Genomic DNA, 12,811 nt, shown 5'->3' on the forward strand with positions numbered 1-12,811 from the left:
TTGTTGGGAGTGCTCACTTAGTGTTTCTAAGAGCTCCATGGCTTCCTCACTGCTCTTTTCCGTAAGTGCGCCTCCACAAGCTGAATCAATCATCCATTTGTTAGTGTCATCTAACCCTTCATAAAATATTTGCATCTGGTCATCTTGAGGGATGTTGTGATGTGGGTACTTCACAAGCAGCGCATTGAAGTGGTCCCATGCCTCAAAGAAAAGATCTTCATCTCTCTGTTGGAACGTTTGAAGTTCCCTTTTAAGTTGCTTTGTCTTTTGAGCTGGGAAAACCTTCTTTAGGAACTTAGTGGCTAACTCTTCCCAAGTATGGATGGAATATGCAAGCAAGGAATTATACCACAATTTAGCTTTATCTTTCAAAGGAAAAGGAAAGATGACTAACCTGAGTCTCTCCAGAGTTAGGCCCTGTATGTGCTGAATCTTACATAGATCAAAGAATTCCTTAAGATGCAAGTTAGGATCATCAGTAGCTGTGCCCCTGAAGTGAGTCAATGCATTGAGTATCTGTGGGGATATATAATAATTGCCTTCCACCTCTAGTTGATAGGCTATGTATGATGGCTGGTTAAGGTTTTTTGGGAAGAAAGCCTGTTTCATGGGTCTTCGCACTGGTGGTGGATTCGCCTCTAGTGGTCTTTCCACTAGTGGTGGGTTCTCCTGCAGATCTTCCATTGTTTCCCCAACTTCTTCCTCTTCTTCTATGTCGGAGTTGTCTCTACGCCTTTGTCGAATTGTCTGCTCAATTTCGGGATCGAGTGGAAGGATGGTTGAATCTTAAGATCGTCGACCTTGCATAAGTTTAATTGCCTCTACAGTCACAGCAGCTTCAGTGCTGCTGTCTAGATGCTCCCTAGAACTGTGCTCGATCACAGGTTAGTGCACTTGATCACATTATGTTCGATCACACTTGGCCTCCACTCTATCACAGTAACAAAATGTAGGTGCCGCAAACTGAAACAAAATAGAAAACAGAAAAATAAGAAAAACGGAAAATATTTTTGATTTTTGATAAAAACAGAATTCAAAATTAAAAATTAAAATAACAAAACTAAAGGAAAATAATTCTAAACAAAATTTTCCGCAATCTTCGGCAACGGCACCAAAAACTTGTTGTACAAATATCTACCTAAATTAATAGGCAAATAATTATACGTTTTACTCGCAGGTACACAAAATTAATATTGTAGTATATGATGCAAGTACGAGATTATTCCCATGAGGATTGCTAAATTTTACTTAAAATAAATTCCGTAAGTAAAACAAAACAAAAATTAATTTTGAGTTGATAATAATAAAGAGGTAGGGCTTTAATATCCACCATTAATCATGCTTATATAATATAACAATATGCCAATGCTTTGTCCCCAAGGGATAGCTTAATAGGCTGGAGACCACGTCTTATAAAGCGGAGGTCACTAGTTCGAATCCCCCTCCCCCTCTTGTGTGGACATGTCAAAAAAAAAAAAATGCCAATGCTGTGATCATGTTATACATACCTAATGTTTGTCAACCTAAGGGCATGGGTGCATACTCCTTAAGCTATATATTTTCCTAAGCAACGAGTTAGGCATGAGTGTATGCTCTAACTTTTTTATTTTTTAAAGGATTTAGCATGAGTGTATACTAAGTTGTTCTTTAAGAAAGCATTAATTTATGGAAATCGACAAAGGCTCCAATATTGAAATATTAAATAAACATAATTAGGGCTTCAATCTAGCCCTACTAAGTAATTTAGTTACACATGAGTTTGATGTTAAACATCTTCATAAAATAAAATAAAAAGGAAAAGAATAAACCTGAAACTTGAACAGCTCCAATTTTTCTCCTTGGAAATTGTGTGTCTATTCTAAAGATTTAAGGGTCTATTTATAGGCCTTAGAAATACTTTAGAAACCCTAAAAAATGTAGGGTTTGAGCCCTAGTTCGCACAAAGCTTCAAAACCCTAAAATCAACACTTTCCGTAAAAGAGCTGCGGCTGGCTTGCTCCTCACGCACGGGTGTGCTCGATCGCATCCCGTGTGAGATCAATCGCAGGACTGTGATCGATCATCTGTGTTGGGCGCTCGATCGCAGGTGCGATCGAGGCTGCTTCTTGTGCGCACAAGCGCACGCCTTGAGCTTGTATTGGTCCTTCCCTATAGTGCGCTCGATCGCAACTCCATTGTGATCGATCGCACTACCAAAGCCTCCAGCTTTTCCCAAAATAGCTCTTTAAGCCCAAAACTTCTAAAATTGCTTATTTTCCTTCCAAAAGCCCACAAAAACAAAGAAAGCACATAAAAGAACTAAAATGACATAAATTAATCAAAACTAAGGAATTAACAAATATAAGTTAAGGGCTAAAATATGAATATTTTAGCACTTAATAGAATCCTATTCTGATTTGTACTAGGATTGCTTCCTAATTTGACTAGGAGATTGAAGTATGATTTTTCTTGGATTCCTAGGGCTTCTAGGGTTTGTTTTTTCTCTATAAATAAACCCCTAAGCTTCAAGAAAGGGGAGGAGGCTACAGGGGCTGCATAGTCCTAAATTTCACACATTTTCTCTCTTTTAGCTTAGTTTTTCTTTAGGTTTAGGATTTATTTTCCATAGTCATGTGTAACTAAATTCTCAAGTAAGAGTGGAGCCTCACTAATGAAGAGCAACAATGTTTTATGTAAGTTAATATTATCCTATTTTATTGAGTTTTAATATTTCAATTCAATTAGTAGGATGATTCTTGGATATCTCTTATGATTTACGGATACATTTGATGATTTGAGATAGTTTCATTTAATTAATTGCTTGGGTTTTAATTTTTAAAAATATTGGATATTCGTGTTTCGTTCTACGGATACATTTGATGATTTAGTTTAAATTGGATATATTTTGTTATTTACGGATATATCTAATGATTTAATTTAAATGGGATATCTTCTGTGATTAGGGCAAAGAACGGATTTAGTGAATGATTTAATTAATCTTTGAAGCATAGTAGAACATATATAAAAGATTCTTACTGTGAGAACTTCGTATGATATTGATGATAAGTGCTAAAATATTCATATTTTAGCCCCTTAATTTACATTTGTTAATTTCTTAGTTTTATTAGTTTGTACAATTTTACTTCCTTTTTGTGTTCTATGTCTTTTTATAGGTTTTTGAGGAAAATGAAGCAATTCTAGAAGTATCGGGTTTAAAGAACAAAATTGGGAAAAGCTAGATGTTTTGGACCAAGACCAAGTATTTAGGTTCAGCACTCGAGTGCACCACACCTAGGCTCGAGCGCATCCGCACTCGAGTGCCCAACAACAGAGATCGATCACAGGTGTGCAATAGAGCACACTACGCCTGCGATCGAGCACACTCGTGCCCTGGAGAAAAAATCAAAGGCAGTCAGGACTCCTTTTCCTTTCCAAACTTGGATTTTCAAGTCCTAGTTGTAATAGGACCTAAACTCTGAATTTCCTAGGATTACTAGGGCTTCTAGGACTCTCCTAAGCCCTATAAATAGACCTCTAAGCCTCACAACTCAAGACACCATTTAATAAACAAATTTTTATATGCTTGTTTGGAAAGGAGAATTTGGAGGCTACTTCTAGGAGCAGTTTTCAGTTCTTTCTTTTCTCTTTATTTGAATTATGTGTAACTAAATACTTTACTAGGGCTAGATTGAAGCCCTAATTATGTTTCTCTAATATTTCAATATTGGCACCTTTGTAATCATCATATTGTGATGCTTAACTTGATTAATTCTTGTTTTATCGAATTCCTCATATGAATGTGCCTGATCAACATATGCATGTGGTGTAGATTAGTTATTTAAGTCAATTTGGATGATCGAGTCCTAGGCTTAATAGAGTGACAAAAGAATCTCCTCACGGGCTCTAGGGTTAATCAACATGGAAAACCGGGAGTAGACACCCATGCCCTAGGTTCCATGTGCTTGTTGATTTCCACAGATTTATGCACAGGGTGTATTGAGTGCACTGCTTCAGGGCAACAAGCGCAAAGTCAGACAGCCGCTCTGAAGATGCTGTGTTTTCTTTTCTGTTTTGCAATTTTTCCCGAGTGCAATCGAGCGGAATCGAGCGGCCTACCCTGTGCTATTGAGCACACTACCAGATAGTAGCTAGGTTCCAGCACTTCGGGCCGTTTGTGAGTTCTTACTTTTATTTTTGTTTTTGTTTTTTGTTATTTAATTTTCTTTTTTGTTTTAATCATGCTGGGAGACAATACACCCCTGGTGCAAAGAACTATGAAAAGTTCATTCAGTCCCTAAATCCTCGACCAGCGATCCTGCATTAATTTCCAGCCCATTGTGTAGAGCAGTTACAGTTTATCTCCGTAGCTGCTCAGTATGGGTCCACACTATCAAATGCACACCTACAGAGGACCCATATCGGCATATACAGGAATTCTTTAATCTCTGCAAGACTCAGAATGTCCAAGGTTTAGCTCTAGAAGAAATTAGGTTAATCCTCTTTCCTTTTTCTTTAAAAGATAATGCTAAGTTATGGTACAATTCTTTGGCTGCAGGTTCTATTCGTAACTGGGATGAGATGGCCACAAAGTTCTTAAAGAAGTTTTTCCCAACCCAAAAGACAAGGCAATTAAGAAGGAAAATTCTGACTTCCCAACAAAAAGATAGAGACCTTTTCTTCGAAGCAAGGGAGCACTTTAATGAGCTACTTGTCAGATGCCCTCATCACAATTTATTTCAAGACGATTAGGTACTAGTATTCTATGAGGGTTTAAATGATCCTAACAAGAGCCTTGTAGATTTATCTTGTGGTGGCATGTTAATGGAAAAAAGCAGCGAGGAAGCCATAGAACTATTTGAGACCATAAGTGAGAACTCCCAACAATTACCATCTAAAGGGAGACAAGGGCTCAAAGGAAAAGGCATACATGAAGAGAGCACTAATGGTGGAATTCAAGCTCAAATGGCTGCCATGGAGAAAAAGCTAGACATGCTCGTGAAAGCCATGACTAATCATAGCATTGTTCCTATTCAACAAGTTACACAAATCAAGGTATGTGCCATATGTTCCCATATTGACCACACCACTGAGACTTGTCCCATGTCTTCAGTTGCAAATCAGGAGTCATCTCCCATTAATTTGTCCCAACACTATCATGAAGAAGAGCCCTCTCCCATTAATTGGCCTCAACAATGCCAGGAAGAAGAGTGTCAAAGTCAGTTTGTTGCCAACCCTAATGGATACTACATGGAGGATAAGTGCACTTACTATCATGAGCAAGAGATCACCACATTGAGGAATGAAGAAGTATTTGAAATTCAAGTGGAAGAGAGGAAGGACGAGCAAACTGCAGTTCGACAAGAACCACATCGGGAAAAAGAAGAAAGCACTGAGACTTCGTCAACTTCAGCTCCTATTCCTAAATTACCAAGAGTCCAAGAGAGAAGTCTGCTGGGATTATATGATGAGCAAATTGAGGACAGCAGGATAGAAAATCTCCCTGAGTATTCTTCTTATTTTATTCCAACTCATAATTCCCTTCCTGATGAGAAACTGTTTGAGAAGACTCAGAATGTTCTACCCTGATCTATAGACATTTGGAATCACCCTCCAATAGGAAGAATTCATTCTTTGGTGCAAGAGAAGAAAAGACTGGTGCTTCAAGTTTAAAACTAGACAATAGTCTGGCAAAAGACATTAAACTTAGCGCTCATTGGAGGCACCCCACAGCATATCCTTTTTATTTCTTTGTTTGTTTATTTGTTTTATTTTTATTTTTATTTTGTTTTTGTTTTCCATGGTTACTTTTAGTGTTTTGCTATTCATGAACAAGTGTGCTTGCATTCAAGTTTGGGGGTGTGCTATGAGCCATGCTATTCTAGATAGTTTCGTCCATCTCCCAAGTAAGATCTTTCTATGTTATACAGATATTGGAGACAATGTGTAATTTAAGTTTAGGGGTATAGGGGACGTTTACATACACTTTGTCCCATATATATATATATATATATATATATTTATATTTATATTTAAATGCATGTTCATGTTTGTCTTAAAACTTTGGTTGATCAGAAAGAATTGTGATTTGATTTCATTGGTGAGCTTAAAATTTTGAACACATGATCTGATGATAGCATTTTTAAGTGTGGTTACTTGCTTTTGGCATCTGAGAATTCACCTGTTTAATCTTATCCGACACAAACACATTAGCACATAATTTGTGAGGTATGTTATGAAAGTGTAATGTGTGTGTGTATATATATATATATATATATATATATATATATATATATATATATATATATATATATATATATATATATATATGTCTTGAATGAAACTGGATGACAAAAGGTGAAGAATTTTGATTTGGTTAATGTCATGGTTAGTTTGGTTTCGTAACCTTTTTTACTCGAGTTAATAAGTCCTTAGGGGTGTCTTTACACCTAATGCCCTAAAATCAATATATATATATATATATATATATATATATATATATATATATATATATATATATATATATGTCTTGAATGAAACTGGATGACAAAAGGTGAAGAATTTTGATTTGGTTAATGTCATGGTTAGTTTGCTTTCGTAACCTTTTTTACTCGAGTTAATAAGTCCTTAGGGGTGTCTTTACACCTAATGCCCTAAAATGATCTGATTTGGGAATCATTGACTTAACACTTTTTACATGGGTCAATTAGAAAGCTTAAGGGAACCAAACATTACACAACCTAACTAAAAGGAAGTAGCAAGTTATGCCATAGTTATTCATTCTGATGAGGATTTTAATGAACTCTGAGATATTGATACACTGCACATTGAAAATAATAGGAAACTTCATATTTATGTACTAGTTCACTTTACACTGTTTCGAACTTGTTATGCCTTAGCCTGTCTTTTGTAAGTAATTAGACTTTAAAATTTCAATTCATTTAGAAGATTGAGTTTATCTTTTTATACTTGTTAATGAATGAAAATCTTGATTTTGAGTGATACTTTAATTTTTGGATAACATGAACTTTGCATAATGTTTGTGGGTAACATTCATGGAAAACCCTCACAAAAGTTCACTCGTCCTCTAGGCAATGCATAAAGGTTTAAAAGGCTTGTTGCATACGCTAAATGCAATCGTATATCCCACGAAAGATCGATTTATCTTTTTCTTTTATGTTTTGTCATTTTGTTTTTAGTTTCGTATTTCTAAGGAATTAGCAATATGTAAGTTTGGGGGTATGATAAGTGCTAAAAAATTCATATTTTAGCTCATTAATTTACATTTGTTAATTTGTCAATTTTGTTAGTTCGTGCAATTTTACATATTTTTTGTGTTTAATGTCTTTTTATAGGTTTTTGAGGAAAAGGAAACAATTTTGGAAGTATCGGGCTTAAAGGACAAAATTGGGAAAAGCTAGAAGTTTTGGACCAAGAGCAAGTATTCTAGTTTAGCACTCGAGCGCACCACAACTAGGCTCGAGCGCATCCGCGCTCAAGCGCCCAACAATAGAGATCGATCACAGGTGTGCGATAGAGCACACTACGCCTGCGATCGAGCGCACTCGTGCGCTGAAGGAAAAATCAAACGCAGCCAGAACTCCTTTTCCTTTCCCAACTTGGATTTCCAAGTCCTAGTTGTAATAGGACCTAAACTCCAAATTTCTTAGGATTACTAGGGCTTCTAGGACTCCCCTAAGCCCTATAAATAGACCTTAAAGCCTCACAACTCAAGACACCATTCAATAGACAAATTTTTATATGCTTGCTTTGAGAGGGGAATTTGGAGGTTACTTCTTGGAGTGGTTTTCAGTTTTTTCTTTTCTCTTTATTTGAATTATGTGTAACTAAATACTTTAGTAGGGCTAGATTGAAGCCCTAATTATGTTTTTTTAATATTTCAATATTGGCGCCTTTGTAATAATCATATTGTGATGCCTATCTTGATCAATTCCTGTTTTATCGAATTCCTCATACGAATGTACCTGATCAACATATGCATGTAGTATAGATTAGTTATTTAAGTCAATTTGGATGATCAAGTCCTGGGCTTAATAGAGTGACAAAAGAATCTACTCACGGGTTCTTGGGTTAATCAACATGAAAAACCGGGAGTAGACACCCATGCCCTAGGTTCCATATGTTTGTCGATTTCCACAGATTTATGATTTCTTAAAGAACAACTTAGTAAACACTCATGTTAAATCCTTTAAGAAAGAAAAGAATTAAAGTAGACACTCAGGCCTAATTCGTTGCTTAGGGAAATCAATAGCTTAAGGAGTAGACACCCATGCCCTTAGGTTAGCAAACATTAGGTATTCTTGATATGATTGGAACATTGGCATATTGTTATATTATTGAGTATGATTAGTGGTGGATATCAAAGCCCTACCTTTTCATTTATCTTTAGTTATTTTCATAATATCAATTTCTTGACAATTTTGGTATTTTAATTTAGAAAATTAATTCAAAGCAAAATCAACAATCCTTGTGGCAATGATCACGTATTTACTGCACTATACTATCGTTTAATCTTGTGCATTTGCGAGTAAAACGTAGCAAATATTATTTGTTAATTTGGGTAGTATTTGTCACAACAATTGGAGAATATGTTGCTATGATTTGGTGGGTGTGGATTCCAAAACCTTAGTACTTTACCTTTTGATTAATTTTACTTTATTTATTTTATGTTATATTTACAATTCAAAAATCAAATCTTTTTCGGAACTAGGTTAGAATTTAATTGATTTAGATATAATTTCTTTTCATAAACATAATTCCAAGTGGGTTCAACCTTGCACTTGCAACACTATATTGCAAAACGATTCGTGCACTTGTGGATATATTAAAATTTTCACAACACCGTTAATCTTATCCTCCGCGTGAGTGATTGAATATCAATCGTCAAATGAACTCAATTAGGGGAAGCCTACAAAGATTCTGACACACCATATAAATCCTTTGTGATCAAATGCTTCACATCTGTTTATTGTGTCAAATACCCACCTAAATTAATAGGCAAATACTTGGTACGTTTTACTCGCAAGTACACAAGATTAAACGATAGTATAGTGCAACAAGTACGAGAACGATCCCATGACGATTGTTGATTTTATTTAAAATTAATTAAAATATCAAAATTGTCACGAGATTGATATTATGAAAAAGAAACAAAAAGATATAAAGATAAAATAAAGGTAGGGCTTTGATATCCACCACTAATTATGTTCAACTAATATAACAATATGCCAATGATCCAATCATATTGTGAATACCTAATGTTTGCCAACCTAAGGGCATGGGTGTATACTCCTTAAGCTATTGATTTCCCTAAGCAACGAGTTAGGCATGGGTGTATACTCTAACTCTTTTCTTTCTCAAAGGATTTAGCATGGGTGTATACTAAGTTGTTCTTTAAGAAAGCATGAATATATGGAAATCGACAAACACACGGAACCTAGGGCATGGGTGTATACTCCCAGTTTTCCATGTTGATTAACCCAAAAATCCGATGTGGATTTCTTTTGTTACTCTCATTAAACCCAGGACTCGGTCATCCAAATTGATTTAATTAACTAATCCATACCACATGCATATAATGGCCAATCACATACATATAAGGAATTCAAGAAAACAGGAATTAATCAAGTTAAGCAACACAATATGGTTATCACAAAGGCGCCAATATTGAAATATTAAATAAGCATAATTAGAGCTTCAATCTAGCCCTTCTTAAGAGTTAGTTACACATAATGAAAATAAAACTAAAAAGAAAAGGGAAAGAAAGAACAGAAAGGTAGTCTCCAATTCCTCTCCCCAAAGTTGTGTCTTTTCTAGCTTGATTATTCTCAAGGGTTAGAGGTCTATTTATAGGGCTTTAGAAGTCCTTGTTATTCTAGTAAACCTAGAAAATTCATAGGGTTTTAGTCCTATTACAAGTGGGACTTGAAAAACCCTAATATGGAAGGAAAGTGAGTCTGGCCGCAGCTGATGTGCCACCAGCACACAGGTGCGCTCAATTGCAGGATTGCGATTGATCCTATGTATGCAGCGCTCGATCGTAGATGCTGCATCACTGCTTGTCTTCTCTGGTAGTGCACTCGATCGCAGGTTCCCTGCGCTCGATCGCACTATCAAGGACTCCAATTTTTCCCAATTTTCAATCTTTGAGCCCAAATCTTCCAGATTTACTTCCTTTTCTTCAAAATCCTACAAAAGCATGGAAAACACATAAAAGAACTAAAATAGCATACATTAACCATAATTAAGGAATTAACACATATAAGTTTAAGGACTAAAATATGAATATTTTGGCATTTAACACTATCATCCATTACATGCATCCAACGGCTTATATTTCATCAAAAACATTGGACAGCTGAGACAGCCCCCATGCATATCGAGACTCCAAACACCATGTCAGTCTCGTAAACCGTGTGCATGTCGGGAAGATCGCCGAGACTGAATTTATCCTCCGCATATGTGAGATGGTGAAACCAGTTCCATGTGAGCACATTAAATGATTTTGATCGTTCATTTTTATCTTTATTTTCTCATTCAATTCAAAACATTCGATTAGTGAGCTCATGGTGTCATGTGGAACACCATATAACTCTCACGTTTAGAATGGCTTACAGCTGTATTCCAATAAATGATTTTAACTGTATTTTGATCTCTTGTGATCTTGACCGTTCAAATCCAATGGGCACAGATTAAATCAAATTAAATCAAACGGATAAAATTCTAAGATGAAATATTTCAAATTTCAAATAATAAGAATAATCTAGTATGTGTAATTTAATGTGAGCTCACATCTTAGTTATCCACTAAATGATCTAAGCTGTTAAACTTAAATACAAAATTGTATCAATTAAATCCTAACCGTTTAATTAGCTCAAGTACTCAACAAACCGTGCGTGTGTAGTACCCCATCAAAACTCTAAAACAAACCATTTTTAAGTAAATAGGTTTAAAATTTGTAGTATTATTTAGCATTATTTAGTATTAATCACACACTAATCAATAGTATTATCATATGTTAAAACAGTTAAATTGTTAATACTTAACACCATTAAATCATTTGATCCAAAAAAAAAAAAAAAAAACTATTAAGGCATTAACAATGTTAGTCGTTAGTTGATATCATAAATTAAAAAATTAAAAAATAAGCAATGTAAACATTAATAAAGCAAATAAATTACTCACTTGACTTAGTGTATATAAATAATAAAATATATATAATATACTAACTTACTAGTTACTAAGTTACTAACTATTATTCTAATAGGTTTTTTTTAAAAAAAAAAAACAATAAGTAGTTAATAGTTAATAACTTAATATCTAAATATAGTATATGTAATTATATGTCAAGTTCTTAAAATTGAATTATAATATTTTAATGTAAGTTATAACGTCACACACTATTAAGTTATTAACTAACAAACAAGTAACATAGTTAGTTAATGTCAATTGTCACACACTATTATCAAATAATGTCAATATGTCACATACTAATCACTATTATTATATAACCTATAGTATTATTTAGAATTTTACTTAATATGTTAAATTGTTAATACTTAACACCATTAAATCATTTGATCCAAAAAAAAAAACTATCAAGGCATTCACAATGTTAGACGTTAGTTGATTCCATAAATTAAAAAATTAAAAAATAATGTAAAAATTAATAAGTCATTAATAAATTACTCACTTGCCTTACTGTATACAAATAATACAATATATATAAAATATAATAACTGACTAAGTTACTAACTAGTAGTCTAATAGTACTAATTAATAGTTAATAATTTAATATCTAAATATTATATATGTAGTAATTAATAATTTAATGTTAAATTCTTTAAAATTAAACTATAATAATTTGTATATAACGGCAAACACTGTTAACTAACAGACAAGTAACATAGTTAGTTAATGTCAATTGTCACAGACTCACACTATTATCATATAATGTAATTATTTCACACACTAATCACTATTAGTCTATTATCATATAACATATATTATTATTTAGTTATCATGTTAAATTGTTCACACTTAACACTATTATACAGTTTACACTTAATTAAGTGTCCAACCACTAAGTCAAAGTGTCACACACACACACACTAAGTGCCCAACCACTTATCAACCCCTTGGGCTTATACGCTTAATTAATACTTAATAGAATTATAGAAATTTCAAATTTGTATACTTGTATTAGTTTTATACACTAACAAGTAACATTGTTCATAGACATAGTTACATTTACATATTAAATTTGTAATTAATATTAATATATAATAAATCATATATGATATACGTAATCATTTATATAGTTGTTATACTATATGATCATATGATCACAATTTATGACATATGATCTAAATTCAAGTTATTAACTTTTTACTTACAAATTGTGATTATAATTTATAAGAAACACATTAGTTACTTAATTAATAATCACTTAATCAAAAAATTTATGAATAATGTTGTGCAAATTTATTTAACTCGCAAGTGCACGAATCGTTTGTAGTTTAATGGATTGCAAGTGCGAGGTCGATCCCACAGAGAATTGTATTTTTGAAAGAGTAATTTAAATCTAAATTAATTAAATCCTAATCTAGTTCCAAAAGGATTTTGATTTTGGTTTTAAAAATTAAAAGACAAACATAAACTAATTAAAATAAGCTAAGAAATAAAATACTAATGTTTGGGAATTCACACTCACCGAATCATAACAACATACTTCCATGTTTATCAATATTAATCTAAAGTTCTCACAATTAAAATCTTATATATGTTTTACTATGCTTGAACAGTTAATCAAAAC

General features: G+C 33.6%; 1 non-coding gene across 1 annotated transcript; it reads right to left on the reverse strand.

The window, feature by feature from the left end:
• Positions 1 to 4,604: 4,604 nt before the first annotated feature.
• Positions 4,605 to 4,712, reverse strand: LOC132188879 (small nucleolar RNA R71). The gene has a single exon (XR_009440939.2). It is a non-coding gene; the product is annotated as a small nucleolar RNA R71 (small nucleolar RNA).
• Positions 4,713 to 12,811: the final 8,099 nt, after the last annotated feature.

Source organism: Corylus avellana, chromosome 6 (assembly GCF_965113065.1).
Source record: "Corylus avellana chromosome 6, dhCorAvel1.hap1.2, whole genome shotgun sequence".
In the NCBI taxonomy this organism is placed as follows: domain Eukaryota; kingdom Viridiplantae; phylum Streptophyta; class Magnoliopsida; order Fagales; family Betulaceae; genus Corylus; species Corylus avellana.